Source organism: Aptenodytes patagonicus, chromosome 4, assembly GCF_965638725.1.
Source record: "Aptenodytes patagonicus chromosome 4, bAptPat1.pri.cur, whole genome shotgun sequence".
In the NCBI taxonomy this organism is placed as follows: Eukaryota; Metazoa; Chordata; class Aves; order Sphenisciformes; family Spheniscidae; genus Aptenodytes; species Aptenodytes patagonicus.
The window spans coordinates 32,023,091-32,036,543 of NC_134952.1; the positions used below are offsets into that span (position 1 = coordinate 32,023,091).

Sequence of the window (13,453 nt, forward strand, 5' to 3'; positions counted from 1 at the left end):
CGTGCGGGTGATTTTCGGAAGGTGCTACTTTATTGCTGCCGGGGAATTCAGCGGCTGGGCCGGTCCTTTCAAATTCCTTCTATTTTTCCTTTGTTAGGGTTTTCCCAGAGAGTCCTGTATTCTTTCAGCTTCGCTGAAAAGCAGGAGCTGTCAGAAAGATGACTTTGTTTCACGCGATGCCTCTCCAGAGCAGCATTGCTTTGTTTAAGCTCCCGTAAGCCATTTATCATATAACTGCCGCCACGTTTTAATGAGCTATGAAATCTGCTGCTTTTCACGCTTGAAAGGCAGCGGTACATCGTTTCGGTTTCTTGCCCTTTCCTTAAGAGCTGGAGCAGGTAAGCTAGAGGTAGTAGTGTTTTGCATGGGAAATTGGTGCCTTGCACAATCTCTTCAGTTAGAAAATGTCTGTTTTAGAGTTACAAATATGTGTAACACGAATGTTTCCTATGTCATTAAGAGCTTTTTAATGAACGAGGGTTTGGGTTTTTTAATTAATTTTGCTGGTATTAACATGAGTCAATTACAAAGCTGCTTCTCTGTAGTTGCAGTATGCAAAACGTTATCACGCCTCTGCTCTGTCATTTTAAGTGTAAAAATGCCCGGTTAAAAACACAGTTCAAAGGGTAAATAGAGACCTGGAAGCCACAACTGTGCGTCCTGAAAATTTAATATGCCTGACAATAATGGCACTGAAAGTGATCTGCTGTCGGGTGGATGGGGGATGGGGGCACGGAGAGAGGGAAGAGTAATTTGCAACTGCAGGCCTAATAATGGATATTCTGTCGATAATAGATATACAGATAATATAATTCGTTACATTCCCAAAGAGATAGTCTGTACATACCTTAAACGGTGTATAGCAATTGTATGAGAAGAGCTCTTTTCGTAGAATCCGAGCTATTTAAGCTACCCGATAGCAGTAACGTGGAGCAGGTCCTACATTTTAATAGATTAAAGATGACAAATTGGAGTCAGAACTGACTTTTATTTGGTACTTAGTAATGCACACGCAAGAAATTCCCATCACCGAAATAATTCTAATTGCACCTTGCATAGAAAATTAAGTCTTTTAACTATATCAAAACATTAATCAGTGGGCATATATTATTGTGAGTTTCTCCAACAAAGCCATTGATATTTTTTAATACAGGCAGTACTTAGCGGTTCTGCATATAACTTACTTTATGTGGTCTGAATCCAGGTCAGGAATTCATCAAATTGACAAATCCAACTCTTCCTTGGCTGCTGTCAGTTTATCAGATTAGAGGTTGTGTTTGGCTTTGAATATTTCATTGCAACAATGAGCTTGAACTGTGAAGTGTATCGAAACTTTATATGAAAGCGATTTGTATATTTATGTCCCAGTTTGATGATAATTACAAGAATTACCTTGAGATCTTTTTTAATAAATACGGCACGTAGCGAAGAGATACCTGCTGCTTGTTGCCGGGTCTTTTTTCTCCAATAGGAAAATGTACCTCAGAGCATCCTGTTCTCAAATTAAGGACCCTTTTCAAATAGCCATGTGGGCAATCCTGCATTTGAGAGAGAATTGCTTCACACTTATGAGCAATGATTATTTTTTCCTATATGCTGTATAACGGGATTTTTAAAAGTACACTGGTAGCAAACACAGTCAGTGTAAAGTATGAATGTCTTGCTGTGTTCTGTGCTAAGACATTGACTTTTTTCTTTTTTTTTTTCTAATTTTGTTCCTTATAGGTCTTATTTTGGTCTGTTGTGAGGTTATGCAGGTAGTAGCAGTGGTGAATTGGTAATGCGTTAGGTAAAAATCTTTTTTTTTTTTTTTTAACATCCAGTTCCTGAAAACTTAAACAGAATATATTTACTTTTAAAAGGGACTGTTACTTTGGCAATAATATTTCATTTTAATTGCAGATACTAAAAAGCTGCCTTTTTAGTTTCACACTTCTGATTACAGCAATAAGAATAACTTTTGCGGTTTCTTCTGCTTTGCCTCTTATTCGCTCTGAATACTGTTTTGCCAGGTATCTCAGTCACTGAAAATTGATACATCTGTGTGAGTAATGTAGCTTAGGGTTATTTCAATATATTCCTACTGTAGATGTGTCAGGTAAGCTCTTTTTAAATAAGAAATACATGGCATAGTAAGTGTTGACTGAAATGTGATGATGAGTTTATGCATATGAATATATTTAGTTATTGTTTTATAGTGAAGTCTAACATAAACAGAGTTTTTCTATAGACAGCATAAGCTTAAATGACTGTGTTTTGACTTTTTTTCCTCACAAGCCAAGAGAAGAAAAAGGTATTTTTTTTCATATTCTGAATTACTCATATTTGAAAATCGCTGACTCTTATTGTTAGGAGGGATTTTTTTTTTTTCCCTCGCACAAAATCAATGCACAGTCTTTATTCTGTAAAGGCCCAAATAAGAGAGTTATAGCAAATATGAATAAGCCTACTACTGGCATGTTAGAAAAGTACAGTCAATTTCTTTAGAGTCAACAGACTCAGGGCAATGTAGTTGCATAATAGCTTCCATTAGCATGATGTAAATGCTGGGATGCTCTAAACACCCATATATCGTCATTGATCCCATGTATTTGAATAAGATTTAATAAAGTTGTATGACGTGCACGTTAGAATAGAATTCATTGGTCTTGAATAACGTGATTGAAGGCAACCAAGTTACACCGTCAACTTTAATTACATTAGTGCTTCCACTGGAGGGGCCAAATTCTAGTTTTCTATCTATTATTTAAATCATTTAGTGATGGATAAAAAGTGTGTTTGTTTCCATGAAACTCTGTGAGTTCTGTCTTTAGGAAACAATGAGTTCTTGTATAGACCTTACGCTTATTGTTTCCCATCACTTCCTGACGGGACTTTCACTCCTTTTGATTCTCTGCATTGTATATCACAGGATTTCCTTGTTTAAGAACTAAAATACATTCTGTCAGGAGCGTACAGCATTTACCCATACTTTACATTCAGCATTTACACTTACATTGATGAAGTCTTACAAGGAAATAAAATTGACTTGTAACAAATAATTTTTAATTAATACTGTTCAAGAGCCAGTGTGTCACATGGGCTGAATCACAGTGATTTGTTAATTAAGTTCGGTGGGAAGAAAAATGTAAAGATCTTGCTGCATATTATCCTGGGTAAATGCCTTATGCCGCAGTTGCGCAACACATTAAGTGAAGATGATTCAGACGCTACTATAAATGTATAAAGTACATCAATACATTTTTAAACATAGTTCAGTTTCTCCTTTGTATATGCATGCTGTATGCCAAATTACAGAAATACAAGTTTCATGCCTCTAACAAGGCTATTTAAGAAAATACTGCCATATTCAGCTTACCTTAATTCATGGGACAGAGTGATGTAGCTAAGTAAGAGTAGTTACGACTTTTCTGTTGGCTACCTTCATTTGTGATAACCAACACATAAAGTAAAATCAGTTAAGTCAAATACTTCACATCCCAAAGATGCTTTGAAATGGTTAAGCTTGTCATTTAAATGATAACACATATGCAGGCTTTATTTTCTTCACGTTTATTGCCCTAAGAAGACCTATGTGAAAATGATCCAAATAAGTAAAAGCTTTCCTCGCACTTTAGTGTTTGGGTGTGCAAAATGCTGTGCGTGTTGCTGACCTGCTTGAGCATCTTTTTCATTACTCAGCATGTTTTGAAGGTCAGCAGTCAGACTTGGGCAACTTCATAAAGCAGTTCAATCTAGTGATTTGTGGTGAGGCTTCTGCAGGAGGGTGCTGCACCTAAGAGATTATTGTTAAGTTGAAATGCGGAGGGAGTGTGATGAAAAGAATGAAAGTGAACTGAACCATACAAGATACTGACTTCTGTGTTGCTCTTCAAAGAAATTTGATTTTCTTCAAAATAACGTGCTGTCTTTCTCTCTGACCTTTAATAAGGCCACATTTGAAACTTTTTAGCACAGGAAAAAAAAGGTACAATTACAGTGATCTGTGGAACAGTTTGGCCCAGAAGACAAAGAAAAGCAGTGATTGAAACCCATGTGAATCTGTAGTACCCGTGGGTATCTGTTGGTGCACACGTGATATAGTTGGGTTGAGTGGGACCATCTGCCAACAAAATTGAACTGACTTCCCCGTTGTAAAACCTCTTTTCTGTTGCTTATACCTTTGCCAAGTTTTAATCATGTGGGCTGTAGTTCATCACGTCTTTATGACTCAGGCTAATTTTTGTTTTAATTCAGCCAAATGATTAATTGAGAATTAGACTAATTGTTTTGCCTTGTTTAAAAAAAAAAAAACCTAAGACCTTTTGGAAACATGGTATTGTCATTCTGGTTTGCATCTAAGCTCCAGATCCTGTTAAGGCAGTGTCCTGTTATCAAAGATCTGCATTTTTACCATCTTCATGAAAGCCTGCCCAAATTTTCTGTCATATGTCTTCAGAATATTGTAGTTTTTACACATTCACCTGTGAAAACTTGAGCAAATAAAATGAGAGATTCCGCCTTTATTCAACATCCAGTACTACAGCGTATTTTAAACAGTGACCTCAGTGGTGCTTGCCACATCCACAGTTGACATGTAACCAGTGAGGGACTGTGAATATACTGGAGATGGAATTAAAATTAAGTTATTCAATAGGAGAAAGATATTGTAGTTATCAACTGTAAAAGGAAGGGATTGGGTGGTAATTCTTTAGAAGAGCTGTGGTTTATGGTAGATTACATGAGGAGCTGCTGCGATAAAGACAAACATTGTATTGCGATATATAGATAGGACACCAGCATGGAAGACACGAGAAGTGATACTTCCACTCCATGCAATAGTCCTCCTCAGCTGTAAGACCCTATCCAGCTGGGATACACACTTCAAGAAAGATGTGGATGAATTGGAGCGAATCCAGAGGAAAGGAATGAAAATAATTCAAGATTTAGAAAATATGACCTATGAAGGAAGGTTGAAAGGTCTGGAGTTGTTTCAGCTCCAATGAAAGAAGAGTGGCAGGGTGAACAAGATGTGATAACCTTCGAATGTCACAAAGGTGTTGTGAAGCAATGTCCTCCATGCTTGTGCTCAACCAGATGATACATAATGGGTTCAGCATTAATGAAACTGAAGCAATGGAATAGATGATTGAATTGGGATTCTCAGGATTTTAGCATCATTAAAAGTTGTTTGAATATTAGTCAGGAGCAACATAAATATAGTTGAATTCTTTCTGGAGCAGTGGGGTGGAACAGATTGCTCTTTGAGGTCTCTTCTAGCCTTATGAACCCTCAACATCTACGCTCCCTGGTGTTGACCACCAGATTGTACCTTGTCCCCTCACAAATGCTGTGGCTGGCAGGATTGCCTGTATGTGACCTCTCCAAAGTGAGCAGGTGTGTGAGCAGAGAGGCTCAGCACTGTCCCTGTATTCTCTCGTTTAGGATCAAATCTGACATCCACTCCTCTCTTCTTTCAAAGTGGTTCCTCTGCTGGTGCTTGGGCAGAAAGTGTGAGGGATCAAAGGGCCAGGTGGCTTTGGGAGGAACCTGAGATCCAAGTGACATAGGGAAGAGGAGGATTGGAGAGCATGGGTACAGATTTCACAAGAAACTGGACTGTGTGATGAGTAGGATAGTACATGAACACGGGACGTGAAGAACGTGAAGGGGGGCTAAGACTTCGGAGCAGATGACTGGAACTTGGTAAGGAGTAGGATATAGCGTAAGATAGTAGGTGGAAAGTTAGGTTGCTGGCAGAGACTCCCAATATACCAGAAGCCTTGACAAGTGCAAACTGGGATTGCCCAAGTAAGGAGAAGACGACAAAGAGCCAAGGGAGATGAAATCACACAACTGGGAAAGTCATGTTGGAGGCTATGGAACAGAAATAATTAAAGGTTGGAGGAAACTGGCAAAGAGTCTTTCTTCTGAAGCTTACACGGTCTTCTAAACCTTAGCTGAGAGCCCATGGTTATGTCTTGGCATTCATGCTTTGGGAGATCCATCATTAATGATTTCTTGGTCTTTTCATGTGGAGAATGACCACCTGTTACTGCAATCAGCTGTTCTGTTATCTCAGGTAACAGAGATCAGCTCTGTGGATGTAAAGACCGTACTGCACCACACTGCTCCTGGGCGGGTGTGCAAAGTAAAAGATGCAAAAAAAGCATTTTTCAATCTTTTTTTCTTTTGACAAAGGGGATTGCCAAGTTTGCAAGTGAAAGAAAGGAGGTGCCAGAACTAAAGTTCCCTTGTAAGGATTTAGCCTCTTTGTATGTATTTATTTTAATTCAATCTTTAATGATATTACTGAATTTTCTTTTGCTCACATAACCCAAGCTTTAGTGAGTGCATAGAGTGGATCTGCCCTCAGTGTGAGTCATGGCTGTGTATCGAAGGAAGCTGTGGTCTCTGGCATCAGTGGCATTTGTTGCGGAAGCAGGAAGATACTGGAGAAACTGAGGCAGAAGGTGGCTTAATTAAAGCATTTCTCACACACTCAAATGAAAAGCTTAGCTAAAGGCACCAAAAACTAATAAAGGATTGCTACTGCAATTCTGACTTCTTTTAAATATTTGGTTTTTTGCTTCAGTGGGTAATAGTGATGTACATAAAAGATCAGGTCCTAATTCCCACCTAGCCCAGTGTGAAGCATTAGTACCTCCCCAACCCTGCAAATGACGTGAAAAGGAGCTGCCTCTTATGGCAAGAAGATCAAAAGATAAGAGCTTTTGCTTCCCATTTCTGCTTCTAGTGGCAAATAAGGCAATTTTTCATAATAAGGCACTTTTTCATACTGTTCTTCAGGAGAAATCTCATACTCGGACTTCACAGAGCTGTCAGAGCATCGTAAGTTGCTAAGAAAAAAAATGGGGCTGTTTTTTCTTGTTCTTTCAGGATCCTGTTCCAAGCTTGGTAGATATTTTGTTGTAGCCTACGCTGGCTCATCTGGGGGTTATAATGATGAACGGTGCCATGCTGCTCCCAGCCCAGAAGCTTTGGCAGTCATTGCTTCATCCGCTGCTTGTGTTTGGAGGAAGGACAGGCACCCTCAGCTTGTACATGTGGGTTTTGACGTTCTTCCCAGTCACCCTGTTCTAACATCGCCTGTTGACAGTGCAAGGGTGGGTTGCACTAAACAACACTGCTGTGTTTTTTCTGGCAAGTAGATTAATCTGTCAAGCACCCACACAGCCTGCCGAACACTGTCACGAGTTACTGGGGTCTGGTATCCTGATACCAACACCTGATACTTGACAAACTGCACGCTTCGGGTGATTGCGTTTCCTCAGATAAGGCAGAGAGCCTCCTGGCTTCCAGGTTTTTGTTACAAGCCGCTGTGGATGCAGGAGGAGTAACACTGTTGTAGTGGCAGTGGTCAAAGGGTATTAGCGAGATGAGATTTCTGGAGTTTATGTAATGGCTTTTGTCATACTTAGCAGTGCAGCTGGGGGGGGGGGAAGTAGGTAGGCTTTGGAGCACACAAACATTTCTTCAGATGTGAAGCGAAGGCTCTGCTTGGCCTGGGATTATATCCCCTCGGACACTGGCATGCTGCAACACCCTTTCCAGAAGTTAAAGGATGGGTTCCCGCTGCTGTAAAGCTCACCTTTCCTGGCACTCTTCAGGAGCCCTTCCAGCCAGAGGCTGCGTCAATAAGAGGTAGCTGTGCTGTAAGCCAGAAGGGTCACTGAAGTAATTTTTTCTCCTCCCAGGTGTTTTCGTGGAACTATTCTACATTGTCAGAGCGAAAGAGAAGATGAAGACCCATTTGCGACTCTGGCAGGATGCCAAATGCTTTTGTTTGTCAAACAGAACGGTGACAGTGGCATTGGCAGCTAGACCCCACTTTGCTTTATTTTATCTGCAGAGCGCTTGTTTACGACTTGCAGCTTGACTGGTTTGAGAAATCACCTTCAGTTTGCTATAGTCTGGCTCCAAAACCAGTACAGGATAATGCCATTTCAGCTCTAGGTGGCTCTCAGATTCTCTTCCAGGGTATTTGTGACAACGGTTGTCCATTTTCAGGCATGTGGGATGGCTCTTCATCCTTACAGCGGTGACCGATGAGAGAAGGGCAGTTCTTCTGGGCAGGAATAGAGCTTCTGCAGCTCACTCTCTGTAGCTTTGGTTCTTTGGCTGTCACATTGAGCGTAAGAAACATCTCATCTAACGGTGGGCTGCAAGCTGGGCTTTGCAAGTATTGTCCTAGATTTGATGATTGGCAGCTGACCCAGAGATAGGTCCAGGACTGGAGCACGTATTCTGCTTACTCTAGTTACTCTGCTTACACTTAACGTTTTGTTAGCACTGGACAAGACAGGAGTCTATGCTTATGTGAACACAACCACATACTTAGATGAACTGTGCAACATACATGAATTTGCAAGTGTTACATTTCCCTTTGTACTGTCACGACTCGGAAAGAACCCTTGTGACAGGTTGATCACAATTTTGCGGTCAGATTTGAATTCTTTTTTGATTACGGGAAGTCCCATCCAGTATTTTGGTGGGAATGCCTCTTTACTCCTCACCCTCATCTCTTCTTTTGTCAAGAAATGGTTGAGACTTGGCATCCATTCATCCAGCACCAGATCGTCAAACAGTAACTTTTGTCTCACAAGCCGTGTGTGGTCCAGCAGATGATCTGAATCACTTCAAGTCAGTGGACCACGTGTAGGACAGCGGTTTAAGAATTAATTTTTGGAACTGAGATTTTAAAGTCAGTCTTGTTTTCCATGGAGACACAGAGGGATAAGGAGCATGCTGCCCGTGGGTAATGCTGGAGTCAAAGGGGGTTTTTTCACTGAAAAGTTTGTTTACATATGTACACTGAGTATGTGAATGTGCATATAAGACTCTATACGTTGAAGAAACTCCAATTGTTGGTAAGTGACTTTCCATCTCCATGGATTTTCTGTGTACCTCTACATCACCTAAACTAACCTGTTCACATGGGGTCCTAAATTCTATGTTCTTCAGTTTGTAGGTGCCTCAGTTAGGATTTCTAACTAATTTTAATTCAGTCCAATTAATAGAATTGCTTAACATTATAACTTTGATTGCAGTCGACAGTTGTGTTTTAAGTGTGTGAATAACCACACAGTGTTAAGTAGTCTCAAAAAAGCAAGGAGCACCCTCCTCCTTGCTTCCAGGGTGCTCTGCAGTGTTGACTCTTCCCATCAAGATTTGTTTGTTCCAGTGACAAGTCTGTCTCATTGGCCACTTTTGATCTTTGGGAACCTTTGGCTCTCTGAGATTTACATCGTTTGGTTTTGGTATTGCTACTCGCTCGTGGCACAGGGCACAACTGACCGCAGGTGTCGAATCTCCCAGGGACCAGAGTCGCTCGGTTTTGCCCAGCCCCACAACTCAGCTGCATATTGAATTTGTCATGCACATTTCTTTCAGCAGAACCTTATTGCATGTGCCAAGAGTAACAGTACCATATAACGCGCAATGGAGTCCCAGTGTCCAGCAGTAAATCCAAAAAAGCCCAAGCAATGACTCTCCGTTACGTATATGCAATCAGTTCTTTACTGATTCTTTACTTGTCATGGGCTCTGCTGATGATTACCATCTTTTATTGTGTAGCTCTTACAAATTTCAATTCATTACTTTTGCCATATGCTAACTACTAATGCAAGTTCCCCACGTTAGTAGCACCGTTAAGTCTTTTCATGTTATGTAGCTGTTAGAAGGTGACATTAAGCTTGCCACTACTTCAGTTGCACAGCTATAATAATTAACATAATTTTATATATTTTATATATAAAGATATGTTCTATAAATTGTAAATATTTATATACTGTAGATCTGCTTCTAGATGTGCACTGCTAGAGCCTGCGTGAAGCATGCTGATAATACAATGCTCACTGCACTAGAAAGGTTTGTGAGGAAATGAATCATTTGGTCTTCGGAGCAGAGCATGACTACTGTGTGGCAAATCAAGCCTTTGTTTCTAAACAAGAAGAAAAATGTTGCCTCACTGTCCATTAAGTCAGCTTCAGTTTTTCTATTCTGTAACCTGTTAGTGCTTACCTCATGAGTAATAATGATTTTAAGTAATGTTTTGGGTGCAGTATCATGTGTGTTTGTGTATCGTTGGATAAATTTGTGCAGGGTTTTGCTTTTTTGGGTCAATCTGAGGCTGTCAAGTAGATGTCTCCTGTTCTTTATAGCTGCTGGCTATAATTGACTTTACTCTTCACCTTCTTCATTTTCTTTACTCGGACCATGAAGGATTCAAGGCTCAGAATGAGTTAGCCGCAGTATGAACATTTTTGAGAGACAGCTAATGTTCTAAATACTAAAACTGACAAATGTTTAGGATTTTCAGAAAAACTTCATTTTAAATTAAGGATTTATAAAAATTTTAGATAACCCTAACTGAACTTGAAGGAAATTGGACTAGTTTCCTAAAGAAAGAGCATTTTTTAAAACAAAAAACCCCAATCTCAACCTTGTTTTCTAGTAGGCAAATAAAATCCAAGAAAACTATTGACAAGGCTTTTTTAATATTCACTTCAGCTTGGCAGTGCTGTATGATTTAGGGTACAATACTGAGTTCATAATTTAAAGCTGTGGAACATTGTAAGTCCAGCACTTTCAGACTATGAAGTTGCTTCGTCCACAATGAAACAGAAGGAAAATGGGGGAAATAGGGGAAACACCCTAGGAAGCTCTTTGGCTTGCCTTTAACTTTTCTCATTCAGTTTAATTCCCTTCCTTCCCGCATGAACAACCAACCCCCCCTTCCCAAAGAACCCTGCCTTTTTTTTTTTCTTTTTATCTACAACAAAGATATAAATACGGAAAGGATTCTATCACTAATAGTATTTTTCCAAATGTAGAGTCTACATTTGTGGTCCTAACTATTAGGACCTATTAAATTATATAATAATGTATTTATTGAAATATTATAACACAGTAAGGGTGTGTGTATCTATAAATACGTGTGTCTATATAAATATACAAGTGTATTGTTAAATACAATGTAATAAATAATATAATTAATTATTATCCCAAATAACAAGTTAGGAAAATCACTTCACAGACCATGATTTCGTGGACCAGCACTAGCCTGCCTAATCTTAGTTCCGCAGTCCCTGTGCGTGTATCAGCCTTACAGCATCTGCTTAAAAAGCCACCCCACTGCACTGCCATCCCAAACTGCTGGGAGAAGGGATTTTCACAGGGAGAGATACGTACTGGCGTGGGAGCAGAGGCAGCACAAGCAAGGTGTCACCACGTGGTCATTGGTGCTTGCAGAAAGGGGCAAAAGGAGTATGAGTTTCTGTTTCTGCTGCGTACTTCAAAGCGCCTTTGGGCGGTGTGGCTGGGTCTATGAGGTTTGCTGGGAGGTGGTGGGGTCAGCTCGGCACCACCATGAGTTACTCTTCCATGTATGTTTCTATTGCTGTTTATTGAAGAGCACTAGTGGTCTCACGTCTGAGAGATTTGGTCCAGCGGGGAAGGTTGCTGGTGACAGAATTTAAAGAAATCGATAGCTGTACCGTCACAAGTAGACCTGCAAATGCCAGCAAGACAAGTATGCTTTGGGACTGGTGCCGGGAGGGTCTCTAGCAGTGTTTAATCATTCAAACTGTTATCTGGTGACCTTCACGTGTGCCGCTTTGTATGTGTTTGCTTTTGGTCTCAGCGCTTTATGGATGGAGCCCGTGTTGAATTCTGCCTCCGCTCTTTGCGCCCCTGGGGACTGCGGTGCCAGCTTTGCACTTCTCCGCAATTAATTGCAATTACCCATTGTTCTCTTATCACTTGAAAGTTTCAACTTTCTCCTGTTTTAAGGCCAGAAGTTTTTGTTAACCTGTCAGTCTGCAAACAAAGAGGCCACTTGGATTTCTATTTTATGCCCTTTCCTGACTGCAAGTGTGATTTTTTTTTTTTTTTTTTTTTTTTTTTTTTTTTTTTTTTTAAGCCCAGTTAATTACATTTGTAGGACCGTGCATTGTTGGTATCGGTCAACAGAAAAGAGGCAGCTTGGGCTTTTTTTCCAAACCCTCTTTTAAAGTTGCAGAAAAAACTCTTGTTACAAGAAGTTATAAAATGTCAATAATTAAGCTATCAAATGTCAATAATTTGTAATATTAATAATATAATAACAACTATTTAGTGGTGTTGCGTGGCAAGTGATAAGCTGCATTGATTAGTATTATGTAGTGGTTAACATGTAAGCAAATAACTGATGTCAGACTTTTCCTGGGGAGGTAAGAAGCTGAAGACATTCGTTTCTTTGAGAAACTTACTTCAATATATTTTATTTATAACCTCTCAGTATATGGGGATGGGAAGCAGTCTTCTGTTTCAAGAAAAACGTGAGGAATAAAAAGCTCAATGGCTGTTTTCAGGTTTTTCATTGGGTGATTTAAATCAGAAAAATACAGAATGATTACACCATGTGCTGGCACCTTGTAAACTTCTGGAGTTGGTAACTGAAGAAAGTGAGCTCTTTTCTTCTTTTACTGTTCAAAGGTTGCCCTCCAAAAACATTCCAGCGATGTTTACCTTTGATATTTCTGTTAAACACTACCAGATATCCCCTGTGAAGTGGGAAGCAGATACAGATGGCTGCAAACAACTGCAGGTATCTAGTAGTCCGCTCTTGACTTCTGAGGAGTTACTGTTTTTTTAGAGCAGGAATGGAGTCTCACCGAGTCGTTGAAATAGCTACGTGGTGAATCCAGAGGTTAAGTGGCTACATTTCCTGGCTTTGTGGGTTTAGGGATATTAGTAGAGAAATTAATGTCTTATGGCAACTTTGAGCTTCAGGGAAGCAAAACACTACTGTCACGCACTGTCAGTGACATTGCCAGCAAGGATGTTTGAGTCGTATGAATTTTGCAGAATACTGCTGAACTTAAGAATATAAGAAGACCCAGACTAGCCAGTTCCTTACTTATTTTAACATCACATTCCAGCTTCCATTTTGACCCTTCCATCCTTTTCTAAAGAAGTTTGTATGTCTCATAAGCTGTGCAATGATTTTTTTTCCCCTATAATTACTTCTGCTAGTGCTTTATTATTTCTTAGTTACTTTTGCATAAATCCCTTATCACAGCTGATACCAGACAGCTCGCATGTACGGATCCTAGGCGTGGGCGATGGTGGTAGCAACTGTGACCTTTAGTTTAACTCCTTGTCAGGTGCCTCATGAACCTGGTTAGTGGGGCGTTTTGCACTTGGGTAGAGATCTGGCTCCTAGATATTTTTTGTTGGGCTTTTTTATCCTTCACCAAGATCTGGAAGTCTGCTTGGTCAGTTGTGTTAAAATAATGCCAAAAGTAAATAAATGAACTTGCAGCTGGTAAGTAGGTCTAAAAAATAGGGAGGACAACCTCACTGCACAAGGTAATGCACAAGAAGGAGGCTATAAATTCTGGATGTTCTGTCTGCTCCTTCATCCTTCCCATGTAGGAAAAAGCACGTGGGCTTCTCGTGCAATTGATAG

The 13,453-nt window shown here is 40.0% G+C and overlaps 1 protein-coding gene across 6 annotated transcripts in view; it reads left to right on the plus strand.

Annotated features, from left to right (window-relative positions):
• Nucleotides 1–13,453, plus strand: part of CRACD (capping protein inhibiting regulator of actin dynamics) — a 143,649-nt gene that overhangs the window by 540 nt on the left and 129,656 nt on the right. Inside the window, exon 1 of one of the 6 annotated variants that reach the window (XM_076336290.1) lies at nt 79–338. The exons of 4 other annotated variants lie outside the window; for them this stretch is intronic. The gene's annotated coding sequence lies outside the window, so the exon portion shown is untranslated. Of the gene's footprint in view, nt 1–78; nt 339–8,680; nt 8,871–13,453 lie in introns of those variants that run through there. One more of the 6 variants, XM_076336292.1, reaches the window with a different exon arrangement.